The following is a 13,289-nucleotide window of genomic DNA, read 5'->3' on the forward strand; positions in this document are numbered from 1 at the left end:
AACAGAATTTTGTTACAGGTGTCCGTGGTTTTGCCGTACAGGTGCAAATAAGTCCCATCCACCCGAAGTCTCCTTGGAGTTTGGAGCAAACAGCTCTGTGCCAAATGTTCAGACCCAATCCCGAAATAAAGCAGATAATGAAGTTTCAGTTTAGCAGTCGCTATATTGAATCACTGAAATTGCCATTTAATTGTTTGTAGGCTGGTGTGTGGTTGTCTGTGTCCAGCCCTCAACTGCCTTGTGCAGCGTGTCTCCGGCCTCTCCTCCAACCTCTGTGGCCCTGGGGTATCCTTGTGCCGACTTAAAATATACCACTCCAGTGAGTGTGATAATCCTGTTTACACAGCATTGTTTTATGTAACCATCAGATTACTTCTGACCAAATGCGTCTCCGCAGACCTAATTGAGATCCGATCACAGTGTGGTCGGGCCCATTCCCGCTCATCGAAACACGCCACATCCTCAGATTCTCCCTGTGGTGTTGCACACAAACACGCAGGGAAAAGACGGAGAAAAACACCAACCATTAAAGATGCCATACCATAATCTCCTCCAGAGAAAGCTACAAAAAAACTGTCATTTTTTGATGCAACAAAACCACAACTTGTGGAACACATTGGATGAAATGACTACATGACTCATTTGGTTGCGGGAATCCAGCAGGATGGGGGAAATGAAACCATGTTACTGTACAGAAAGAGTGGGCTGGGAGACGTGTTAGCTGGTGCAGGGGTAACAGAAGGAGAACAGCTTGACAAATTCATGCTAAAGCAGATGAGAGAATGGACTTGAAAGGAAGATGGTCAGTTTGCCTTGTAAAAAGTGTCAATGTTGGTAGAGCCTGTTGGATTTCACTCTTATTGACACAATGTTGGAGTCTCATAAGCGCTTTGTACTTAGAACCTTATACTGGATGTAACCTATTTAATAGTGCATTTCGATATTTGCAGGTCCAACAGTAGAACAGGGTCTTTGGATAGTTTCCCTGGAACTATTCTCTTCTCTCCTCTGCAATACATGTCACCAAATGTCCACTATGACTGTTTTTAATGCAGGAGACTCTTACCATAAGTCTGAGTAACATTTGAATAAGAAGAGTCCAGGTTACAGTTTCTCGGCGTGCAGTCATATTTGGATCAGATCCAGCGAAGAACGGATGATCTATAATGGTTGGTTAATTCAGTCTTTCACATAAAATGTGATATTTTTATATACTACATTCATCACTGAGAACCCAGACGTTTCTGCTCATTCCTGTTTATTATGTGGCTCTATGCAAATTACTGTTGCGTGTATTCTACTGTGACTCAGTCCTAAAACAAAATACATGGAAATGTTACGTCATTCTCGTCCACTTCCGTCACAGAGATCTTTCCGTCTCTAGGTTTATTCAACCAATGCTTAAACACAAAAGTGTTCCGTATTGAATTTAGAGACGGCTTCCACTGTTGTGTTACATAATCGCTGCCGCCTCCTCGCTCTCTATTGTAGTTTGTTGTGGTTGTGTGCATCTTGACGTTCAGAGTAATGCGTCACTGCTGCAGACGGTCACACCACCGGCCCCAGCCCTGGCCCGTAAACAGGACAGGTTCTCACGGAAAGGATACTTCTATCAACTAGGCTAGTTCCTGAAAAGGTGCTACTAGTTAAAAAAGGCACAGACTTGGCACTAGTCCTGATGTGTGTGGTCTTGTGTCTGTCACTGCTGTCTGCAGCAGCTCATCATAGATGAGAGGAAGAGTACTTTGGACTGGGCCTTGTTTTGGAGTACAAAATTTCACTGTCGTGGCCAGGTGGTGGGAGCTGGTGCTCTTCCGATCTACCTGTAGCCCAACTCACGCTGGGTAGCTGGTTTTGTAGAAATTACTATTCAGGCTAATAAACACTTTATCCCTTCAGACATGGCAGCATGTCTGAGTCCTGTGTGTGTGTGATGCAGAAGCATACAACCAGAGGTACTGGACGCCTGGTTTGCCGCTGAAAAAGGAAATTCTGTCGCAACCTTTTTTAAAAACTGGGCTAGGAGAGCCTGCTTGAAACTCTGAGTTGTCAACTGCGCAGCCTTGAACCATGACAGACACAGACCCAGAGTCCCAAGGAGTGTTCTGAAGGGGAAAATGGATAAATTAACTCGATTCCCAAATAAGAAAATGGAGTCACCGATCAACAAATTCAAAGCCAATAACTGCTAGTCAGCGAAGAAACATAGAGGAAAATAGCCAAAAAGGTGGAAAGAAAATAATGGAATTGGAGAACATAACAATAAAGGTTCATATGCAGAAACAGTGCAAACAAAATTGAACGAATGACGAACCCATCCTGAAGAAACTCCAGCAGGGCGTTAGGAAAGTCAAGGTTCTCACTGGAAAAGTCACCATCCATGAATGGAGACTTGACCATGATCAGCCAATACAGATTAATAGGAGGTTAAATGGGTAAATGTTTGGCCTATATGATCCGTGTACGGCACATCTAAACTAGTATTAAGTGTTAATAATGATCTGCCAGTTTATTCTCTCTTTTATATCTCCACCCTGTTCATGTTGGTGTTAGAAGAATAACATTTCTTTTTCCACTTTGTTAACCCCAAAATAGATCATCCTTCAAATGTGTAATTCAGAGATAAAACAGGTTGTATGGTGTTATTGCACCTCCTGGTTGGTTCCTTGTGAGACATGCACATTTTAAGGGACCTTCCAGTGACATGGATTCCCGCCTCCTTTCCGCCTATATATAGTAAAAAGGGCTTTCCAGCAAGAGTTTGTCACCTCACCCGCCACAGACGCCATGATCCGGATTAATTGACTGACTCTGGCGCATGACTGAGGGTTTCTGCTGGCTCCTCCTGATGACCACTGATTTACAGTTGATGTATAAAATAGGTGGAGCGCTTGTAATATATTCTCCCTCCAGTTTTCAGCGGGATATAATGTTTCAGGGTAAAAGTCAATAACATGGGTTGGGTCACAGCGATGCTTTGAATCATCGTGTTTATATTATTTGGTTTCTAACCGCATTCCAGTCGCCATGTCGTGAATCAACTCCAAATGTAGGATTGGCCTCGCAAGTCGTATTTAGTTATGTCAAGGTGGAGAAGACTGACTTGGCAACCCTGATGGGAAATATCAAACATCTGCACTGAATTGTAGCTCATTTTGAATCACATCTTCATCAATGCCCTAACTATTACCCCCTATCTACAACAGCGCCATGGTGCCACAGTGACTATAAAAGCTTCACATGGTTTTCCCCTTAGTATTTATTTTATTTGTCAAAAAATTAGGTCACATTAATTGACGTTATGCAACATTTTTTAAACACCAACCATTTTATGGTTTGGTATTCCTCTGGAAAAGAGTGTGAATCTCATAAAAGAGTAGCAAGGGAATTTCATTTCGCCATTTATATTCACCAAACCTTTTAAAAAGCCACCAAACCGTTTTTATTTCACCACAGTAGGAGATTGCATGGCAGAGGGAAGTGACCTCGGCTTGGTTATTCAACTGTTTACACGTGTTGTGCAGGCAAAGTGGCATTATTGTGTGTACCATGTGTGTTTACTTTTGTCTGGTGAAAGTCAGTGTAGCCCTTGTTTGTCTGGCAAATGTTTTCTTGTTGTTTACACCCTTATAACGTTTTAAGTCCGTGTTGTTACCGAGGAATTGGAAACTCGTGTGCCTAAAGGCAAACCTCACTGCTGCTATGTTGAATTCACCACTTGTAATAATGACCCCTTCAGACAGGAGCATAAACACGATCACAGCCACCTGTCACAAGACGAGGCAGTCCACAGAACATCAGTCAAGAAGCTGAGGAAAGTGAGTTACCAGCAAAGTCTAGTCCGCTGGAAAAACTTCGTCCACAAGCAGAAACAAGTTATGTAATTGTTGTGACGCAGTTTAAAATGAAAGATTTAAAAACGCATCACATGAAAAGGTGACAATATATTGAGGGTTTGTTTTTCACAGGAACTTGTAAACATGGTCAGGTAAGTTTAGAAATAATGGGTCTTGAAAAGAATGTGATGAGAAAGTGTGTGGGTCATTTAAACACCGTTTGCTGTTAACCACTGGATGTGGCCGACTTGCTCCCTGCTGTTGCCATCCTGCGTGCTTCTCCGGAAGTCGTGTTCTCTGATTTACAGAGTGCAAAGTGCAGGTTGCTTTGAGTATGCACGGCACGACAAATGGCTGAAACGATCTATGTTGCTGACAGTGGGCACGCCAACAATTCTTTTTTTTCTAGTTGTCCTTCATGAAGTCATAGCCACAGTGCAAAATTGGGGGAAATTATACTTTTGTTTTTACAGTTATTTATTAGTTATTTTTAGGCCCCTTTCCCTGTTATTATATAAATAGATTCCCCCTGGATAATGTTCTATTTTGCTTGTAAATGTCTTCCTGTCCCTCTGAATAAATGTGAAATATATTGAACTATAATGTATAATATATAATTTGTGAAAGTTTGATGGTTATCCACCACTTTAGGTGGATTTAGGATGTATAGTGAGAATCTTCTATCTACATAAAATGGAAAAATATATCATTATTATAGCATATATTTTATGATTTCATGCCATGGTGTTATAATTGTAATAATATTTAAATAACAAAATTGCTTTGACAGCCCCTTGTATTAGAAAATAATGTCCTCTCTTAACTTGCCCTTCCTTCGTCCACATTTCTTGTGTCAGCAATATTTTTGTTTTGTTTCTTGTATGTGCGCTTTTGTGAGATTTGTGAGGTTTCAATGAATTAGTTGTTCAAGTCCAAATATTTTACAGCAGACAGTGCCATCTGGTGGCCTCTGACAATCATGACACTGTTTCATGAAACCTCATCAACCCTTCAATACTGTGTCATGAAACCTCACCTACCCATCACTACTGTCTACTGATCTTGAGCCTCATCTGCCCTCACTTAAGAACAAACCCTTTTCTGACTAGGAACCATGTAAGTCTTTGTACAAATGTTCAATTCACATTTCTGTTTACTCACCTTACAGGCGTTTATTCCATTATGTAAGACTGTCATAGTAGCTTTGCAGTAGTATTCCTCTTTTATTGTTTGCAGCCACAGGTTTTAAGCAACACCACTCATATAAAATGGCTAATATTAAGACACACACCAATGAATGTCACCTGATTGTGTTTAAACAATGCAGGGGTTGAAAAGCTAATGTTTAAGAAGCCAAGCACAAAGGTTCAAAAAGACGGCTCAGTTATTCCGAAATGTTAGGGTTTTTATTATGTAACCACATTTGTACTTGTCCCATTTGTTTTCCAGTCTGTAAAAGACAATGTTTTTATAGCTCGCAGGGAGTGGATGATTCCCCAATAAATGCCACAACCACCATCCAGCCCTCCCTCCACCTCCAGCTTTTCCCCCAGCGGTATTTTTAGAGACAGTCGGTCAACAACCGTCAAGTGTTAAGGCGAGGAGTTGTTTTTGTTGATGTTCGTCTTACCACTTCAGTGTGGTGACTGACGATGTGCTGGTGCCTATGTACGTCACAGGGGCTCGGATGAGTGGGAGGCAGGCTCCGAGCTCTATTAAGACCAGAGCCAGTCACTCAGCTTATTGGGATCAGTGTCCTTCTGCTATTTTGGGGTTAAATTGGGCCTGTTTCGTGTTAAGGGAGAGGCCACAATATCCTATTTAGCATTGTCAAAGTAATGGAGGCATGTTGACTCAGAGGGCATGCCGAAGATCAGGGACCCAGATCAGGGCATATTAATCTGTGCCGAGTGAAGAGTCAGGAAGTGTTTCTTTTTAGCGCGCGTTGTCAATCTTTCAACGTATTTACCGTAATTTCTGGAATAAAGACTGGACTCTTTAGTGGGCTAAAGAGCGTCATGCTGCCAAACTACTGAGCCTTGTCACATCAAACCGATGAAACAGGCGTTTTATTGACCTTAAAGATCTCAAAATGCACTGTTTTCTCCCGTGTGTCTGCAGCTCCACTAACAGAGGCGATCTCCTTGAGGACCGGTGATGAGAAGCAGCAGCTGAGACCAGCTGTGATGTCAGAACTTCGGACACGCAGGTGAAAACAGCGCATTATGAGTGCTTTAATGTAAATAAAAGATGTGATGAGTTCATGATTCTGAACATTGCATTGCATTGAATTTTTTCATGAGTCAGCTTCCGTTTTCGAAACTAGTTTAGAAGAGATCCTTTCTACGGTGCAGACAGAACCGCTGCAGTTTATAGTCCGATGCATCTTATGTATGAACAAGATCTGTTCTCCTTCTTAAATTTAGTGGGTGCAGCTAATGTTCTGGTGCACTCTATCGTCTGGAAATGATGGTACATGCCTTGGCTATGCATCTTCACTTTATATGCTTTGATCATGTCATTAAGCTAATTTACGCTAATCGTAAAAAGATACAAACATTTGATGTGAAAAGGCAGCAGCCCTGTTTTCAGTGAAGATTATTCAAGTGGGAATGGGGATTAATAAGTGGGAAATAAGTGTTTTAGAACAATGGTATCAAACTCAGAACTGTAGTTTGAAGGTACAGTGAAAATACTCTCCACCCGCTCAACCTTGCTAACACAGTGGAGTCTACTGAAAACTGCTTTTTAAAGTGAAAAGATGACAGACACATTTGCTCATCATCTCTAAAGCCACCTGAAGATCTGGAAGAAACAGGGTAGACTGCCTTAGCCTTACGGGGCCAGTATTCCGTCCGTTGTTTTCCTCAACTGTCATTAATCATAATGCACCTGAACTTTATTAGTAGCTCGACTAAAATGCCTGCTCGAGAGAAAAATCAAATTGCACGGGACTTGACCAAACCATGCCTCACAACTGCAGGGCATGTTTCCAAATGCGGCCTCATTTTGGCTTTTTAAAATACGCATAAATAAACGTGGTTTCAGTGCGTCATCTGTTTTCTCTGTGGTAGCTGGCTGCAGTGTTTATGATATTTATCTGTATTTCTTGCTTTCTTATTCAAATTAAATACCCGAAAAGCGCAAAACCCTAAAAATGAGAGGAACATCGGGTTACACTTGCCAAAAAGAAAAGACGGATTGGTTCAGAAATTGGTGATGAAGCCTGCGGTACTTTTGGGTGACATCCATCCCAAGATATTTTTTTTCTCAGAATTGTCTTTAAGATTTAGCCACAATTGTGTTCATATTGATATATTTAGGTGTGATGGCCTTAAAGTAAAGTGAAACTAAACTTGTGAGGTCGCACTCTCTACTGCCAACACCTGCTTTCTTAGTGCAACTGCTGCTTTTGATTTGGATGACTTCGGTATTGTGTTTATCCAGTGACAGTCCTCTGTCTTGTCTGCATGCTCACAGAAAGATCTCCAGTTTGTGTGGTATTTTATTTAAATCTTGGCCAGTATAAAGCAAAGCCACTGCAAGTTGATGCCGTGGGTCCATTTTTAAAATAGCCGATAAGATTATTCAACTGGTTTCAATGTCTAATGTCTGCCTACTACAGTGGGAACGAGTGTCTCAGGCCATACACTGCTGCCCACTGGTCAGCTGTTGTAAGTGCAGTAAAAAATAAATAAATAACTCAAAAGTGAACCGACATGATGAGGTACAGGACAGAAGGCGAAGGCGATCTATCCTATTATATGTTATTCCTGCTAGTTATAAAAATCTATATAAGCTGGCATCAAGCAACCACATAGGAGTAATCGAACTGTTACCGTTATTGTTTTGGTAACTTGTTGCCACTCTCACCACTTCCTTGAAATAGTATTTTATTTATTTATTAATATAAGTATTAACTTAATGATGTATCTATTTAGATAGATAGATAGATAGATAGATAGATAGATAGATAGATAGATAGATAGATAGATAGATAGATAGATAGATAGATAGATAGATAGATAGATAGATAGATAGATAGATAGATGGATGGATGGATAGATGATAGATAGATAGATAGATAGATAGATAGATAGATAGATAGATAGATAGATAGATAGATAGATAGATAGATAGATAGATAGATAGATAGATAGATGGATGGATGGATGGATGGATGATGGATAGATAGATAGATAGATAGATAGATAGATAGATGGATGGATGGATGATGGATAGATAGATAGATAGATAGATAGATAGATAGATAGATAGATAGATAGATAGATAGATAGATAGATAGATAGATAGATAGATAGATAGATAGATAAAATAATAACAGTGACTGGAAAAAAAAAGTTTTGTATAGATTATACAAAGTTTAGAATAGACTTTTTTTGGTTATCATAAAAACTATAAGAAAAGTACACGAAAACCATGAAAAGTACAAATGATCCGATGTTGAATGTGTTGAAAATTCCTCTTGAGACAGCATTTACGTCAGCGGGTGGCGTGCCGGGGCTTCTTGTGCATGAGCCGTTGCCAGCAGTAAGGTGGTAAATGCTTTAGGTCTAATGTCACTCACAGGAGCCTGTGAGACTGGTGGGAGGTCTGCCGTTAGCCAGGAATGAGATACACTATCGCATGTATACTCAGTGGTATATCACTTTCACCTGCACTGCAGAGGAAGCAGATCTATGCCCCCATTTCTTTTGCTTGCGAGTGGACGTATATTAGGAAAGCACTGTGGGTAAAAACAGAAGGGGCGAGGCGGAAGAAGGGGCCTGGTAAAGAATTGTTGCACTTTTGAATTTACAGCACACTGAACCAGAGCCACTGAAGAGAGAGTGAAGAGAGAAAAAAATATTTCTTCACTATTTTATATCTGTTAAGAGCCCTTCTCATTGCTGTGCAGCTACAGCTAAATTTGGCTGTCCTCGCTCATATGCAAGGAGCCAAAATGACACCATTATTTTGACTAGACTGTTTTTCCTCCCGGAGAGAGAGGCCAAAGGAAGTGTAGGTGACCTAGACTGGCTAACCACCACTTGACCGCGGATTGCTGAGGCACCACCACCCCCGCAGCCACCTTCTACATCCCCAGTCTGCCAGCTCCACAGCGCTTCCACGACATACCACGACCACAGGCAGCTCAGCTGCCGGATGATGGAGCTCTATAGAGCCCCAGCTAGAGCCTCCTTTCACCCCATTGGCTGTCAACAGCCGCGTGGACATCGGCCGACACAAACCTCATCTTAGCTTTATTTATGGCAGAGCTGAGTTTAAATTTGTGTACGTTACTCATCTTGGGTCTAAACCAGCAGTTTACTCAGCGCCTGCTTTTCTCCAGAAGATTTCCTTGGTTTTCTCTTGCAACACTCGAGATGTAGTTCAGCCCGATCAGCTGAGGAGTCTTGGCTGCAGTGAAGTTCATTCTTCATTCTCCAGGGGAGATATTAAAGCGTCTCGAACTGGAAGCGTTTCACTGGCATCTTTTCATCCCCTCAACACACAGCACAGCTCATTTGAACTTGTCACTGTGGTTCTCATGGATCAGATGTTTTCATTTTTATTCTGTGTTGCTTAGAAAACAAAGACACTACACCAGAGGTTCAAGTGAGTCACCCACACTCATGCCTGAGGTGTTTTGGACTTCTATAGTTGGGAGAAGATCTTCATCTTAATCATCCTGTGGTTCTGAAACAAAACCACACAAAAGAGATTTCTGTGTGTGTGTGTGTGTGTGTGTGTGTGTGTGTGTGTGTGTGTGTGTGTGTGTGTGTGTGTGTGTGTGTGTGTGTGTGTGTGTGTGTGTGTGTGTGTGTGTGTGTGTGTGTGTGTGTGTGTGTGCTGTATAACATAAAATCCACCCCATTGTGATCAAGGAGGTGATGAGGATGTCTGCTGAGTGAAATTACTTAAATGAACTACATGAAGCTGTAGAGCCACTGAAGGGGTGTGGAGCGACAGGAGCTCTCTGAAAGTCAACCTTCTTTGTCTTTTGGTTTCAACAGGTTGCTAACATTCTACTCCTGACCTGTAGACCGACTTATTTTTATCAATGATGAGCAAATCTGATCCTGGCCTACGACCCATCGGGACAGGAATCCCATCATGCACAATATAGGGACGTATGAAATTGGCAATATAAGATATAATGTATTGAAAATAGCATCTCACCCAAGACCGAGTCGAGACAGAGACCTAAGAATATAGACGCCAAGTCCAGAAACAAGACTGTGACGACCCAAAAGTGACTCGTGACCATGACCAATGAGGGGAATGAGAACAAGCACAAGATCAAGCCGAAAACACAATACAACACACGCATAAGTCAATGAATCAAACAGAATCACAAATGTATTTTCTTACTACACATGATGCAGACACGCTAATCATTTTTTCAATATCACAAATGCAAATGCTGTCAGCCACCAACAGTAGTAGCTTCTTCTGTATTCAATTTGACCTTGGTCTCGACTCGGTCTCGGGTTTGTTGGTCTTGTCTACAACACTAGCCCGAGGGCTTGACATTCTGCTTACTTATCCACATTCTCCCTGCCATTGATTCATGTATTACGATTCATGACTTGCCCTGCAGTAACAGCAGCAATATAGTCCTGTGATTTGTGCCTTCATGTGTTTGTTTTGATGAACATTGAAACTGAGCCAAATGTCAATTTGGTGAATCACCTTTAGTTGAACCATGAAACATTTTCCCTCCTCCAACTTGGGAAAAAAAAATAGCTTTACGTTGCATAATCCTCCAAGTTTACCAGAAGGTTCAATAAAAGCATTAGCTTGCTTTGAAGGGAGAAATATAAAATGATGACTCACTCTGAAAAGAAATAATATTGTCATATTTGCACATGGCGAGACAGCAGACCTGTCGGTGGTCTGCCCAGCTTTCCATGTTTCTTCTTTGCGGTGATGAGGATGATGTTGAGTCGAGGGCAGTGTCATACTTTCCCCCACAGCTGCTTCGTGTACTTTTCCCTGACCAAAGAGAGAGAACATCACCATGCAACGGGATGGGGCCAAATAGCAGACTTCAAAAGCACTTCAGGTTTTGTCTCATTGGAGTCGCTTTAATATATATGGAAGTGGATTTGGCGATATATATTTTTTAAAATTGAATTCAGCCCTGTTGCAGCTGATCCTGAATGCAAAAGCACAACTCATTTATTCACGACTGTATGGCTTTGTTCATGAAGTGTTTTAGGATAGAATGGATTCAAATTCACAGTGAAACAAAATATCTATTGTAGTTAAGTTATTGGCCCATATCATATAATACAAACCACTATTTATCACATCCATGAGCCTGAATGATTGTCTTTCCTTCTCTTCTGCCTGGTATCTCCATCATTCTTTGTCCAACACGTACAAGTCTCTATATACTCAGAGGTGCCCTCTAATGTACTTTTGCCTTAGATTATTTATTATAGAACCCTAACTGCCAGGCGCAGAGTCGCATGTCAATCTCATATTTTCCACTTACAGTGCAAAAAAAAAAAAAACACGAGAAAGAGTGACTTATTAACCACCGACTTCTCTCTTTTTCTCACTATTTCAGCAAGTTTTCACCGTAACTGTGGAAACGCTTGTGATTTTACTGATGAGGTGAGATCACAAGCTTTGCCTTGACAACTGGAAATAGTGGCATCAAAATGCAGATGTCACACTAGGGTTTCCTAATTTTATTTGGCTTTCTTCATCACCTTACTCAGTCTCATCTCTCAGCTGAAACAGTTACAGAGTTGGATGTCAATTGTTGCGGGCTGACCGAAGGCTCGGGAGATCGAGAGTAGATTTAACAGGGTTTATTCACAATTACGCGAGTACACAAAAGACGAACAGGAACTCTGAACAAGGGTGCCGATACCAGAAACACAGAACGGGAAATACACTCAACACCAGGGGAAAAACTTGAAGCAGGAAAGAGGCGAATTATAAACAAGCCTAAGTAATGGGGACAATGTAAACACTCGAAAATTAACTCACGAGGCCCAAATAACAGAAAGCGCTCGGTGGTGGTTCTACACACACACAAGGAAATAACTATGACGTGAGGAAAACAAAAGGTGAGTTGTACAAAGAACTAACACACAATCAAATAGCGAGAAGCGAGAAAAAGAAAAATGAACAAGGAGAACAAACTACGGAGGCGGCAGAAAGAAGATCAAGCACGTAATGAAATATAATGTAATAATAAATAATGGAAATATACAACAGGAGCACGAGAGGAGGGAGGATCGAGAGGGTTTACCATGAGGACGTGAAGCAACCATCTGGCAGCGCAGACTGGAACCCAGGTGTAGAAATCACTGGAGTCTGATCAGCGGAATGGGATCCAGCTAAGCTGCTGTGAAGCGAGAGAGAAGGAAAAGGAATCGACACACTAGAACACAGAAAAATAACAAAATAAAAGCACAAGAGAAACAAAACATGACACAACATTGGATTTGTTGAGGGTAAACTACACCTTACGCCTGACGGAATATTTGCATTACACTGTGTATTGAGCCCTTTTTTCCTCCTCAGTATTTCAATTTGTGGATGGGGTGATGCCGCTCTGCTGTACTCCAAGACAAGAGCTCGTCCTTCCTTGCATTATTATCTTGAATTTGGTACACATGCACTGCCAGGACCTGATAAGGATTCACCTACTCAGGGTTGTCGTTGGTCAGGCTTATGTTCAGCAACTTTAAGTGGCCAAAAGACTGAGTACTGAAGGACTACGTTTTTCCATTACATTATATTTTCTTCCCTAAAACATCATTTTCATGTATGGATTGGCACCACAGTGGGCGCAGGTTTTTATTCCAGTCAGTCAAGAGGACTCAAGTTCACCAATCAGGTGTCCTAGGAGTGTTACTGGCGACTTTGCGGGGGCTCATCTGAGCAATGCCATTGTAAATAATGTGCGGTAATGCAAGCTGTTACACGGCCATACAGAGAGCGTCATGTGGTACCGACTGGCCGGTTGGTGTGTACTTCTAGTTCGGTGAAGATTAGCCAAGCCATTTCAAGGGCTACTTCCTATGTGCATAGGGTTTGAGAGTAAGATAAAATGACAGCTGACAGCTTAAGTTTTTAAAATTATACCCACGCGCACATCCCGTTTTCAACTCCTGGACAGGCCTGAAACAGAACACAGACAAGCCTAAACAACTTCAGTATTGCAGGTCAGAAGGTTAGGTTCCTCCTGAAAGGTCGGCATGTTGGGGCTGTCACCTGGTGCCCGGCAATTAGGAGTAGCACAGGTTTTGTAAGTGGTTTTCAATGGTGAGATCCGAGAAACAGTGTCAAGTTATCAGCAGATGTGAAGTAAAGGACGTATTCACCAAGTTTGAAGCCTTGAAAAAAACCTCTGTTTAAATCTAAACGACTCAGGGTACAACTCAGCCCAACTTGTTTTAGTTCGCACCCCAGCCTTCAGACTGTTAA

This window comes from Synchiropus splendidus, chromosome 2, assembly GCF_027744825.2.
Source record: "Synchiropus splendidus isolate RoL2022-P1 chromosome 2, RoL_Sspl_1.0, whole genome shotgun sequence".
Classification (NCBI taxonomy): domain Eukaryota; kingdom Metazoa; phylum Chordata; class Actinopteri; order Syngnathiformes; family Callionymidae; genus Synchiropus; species Synchiropus splendidus.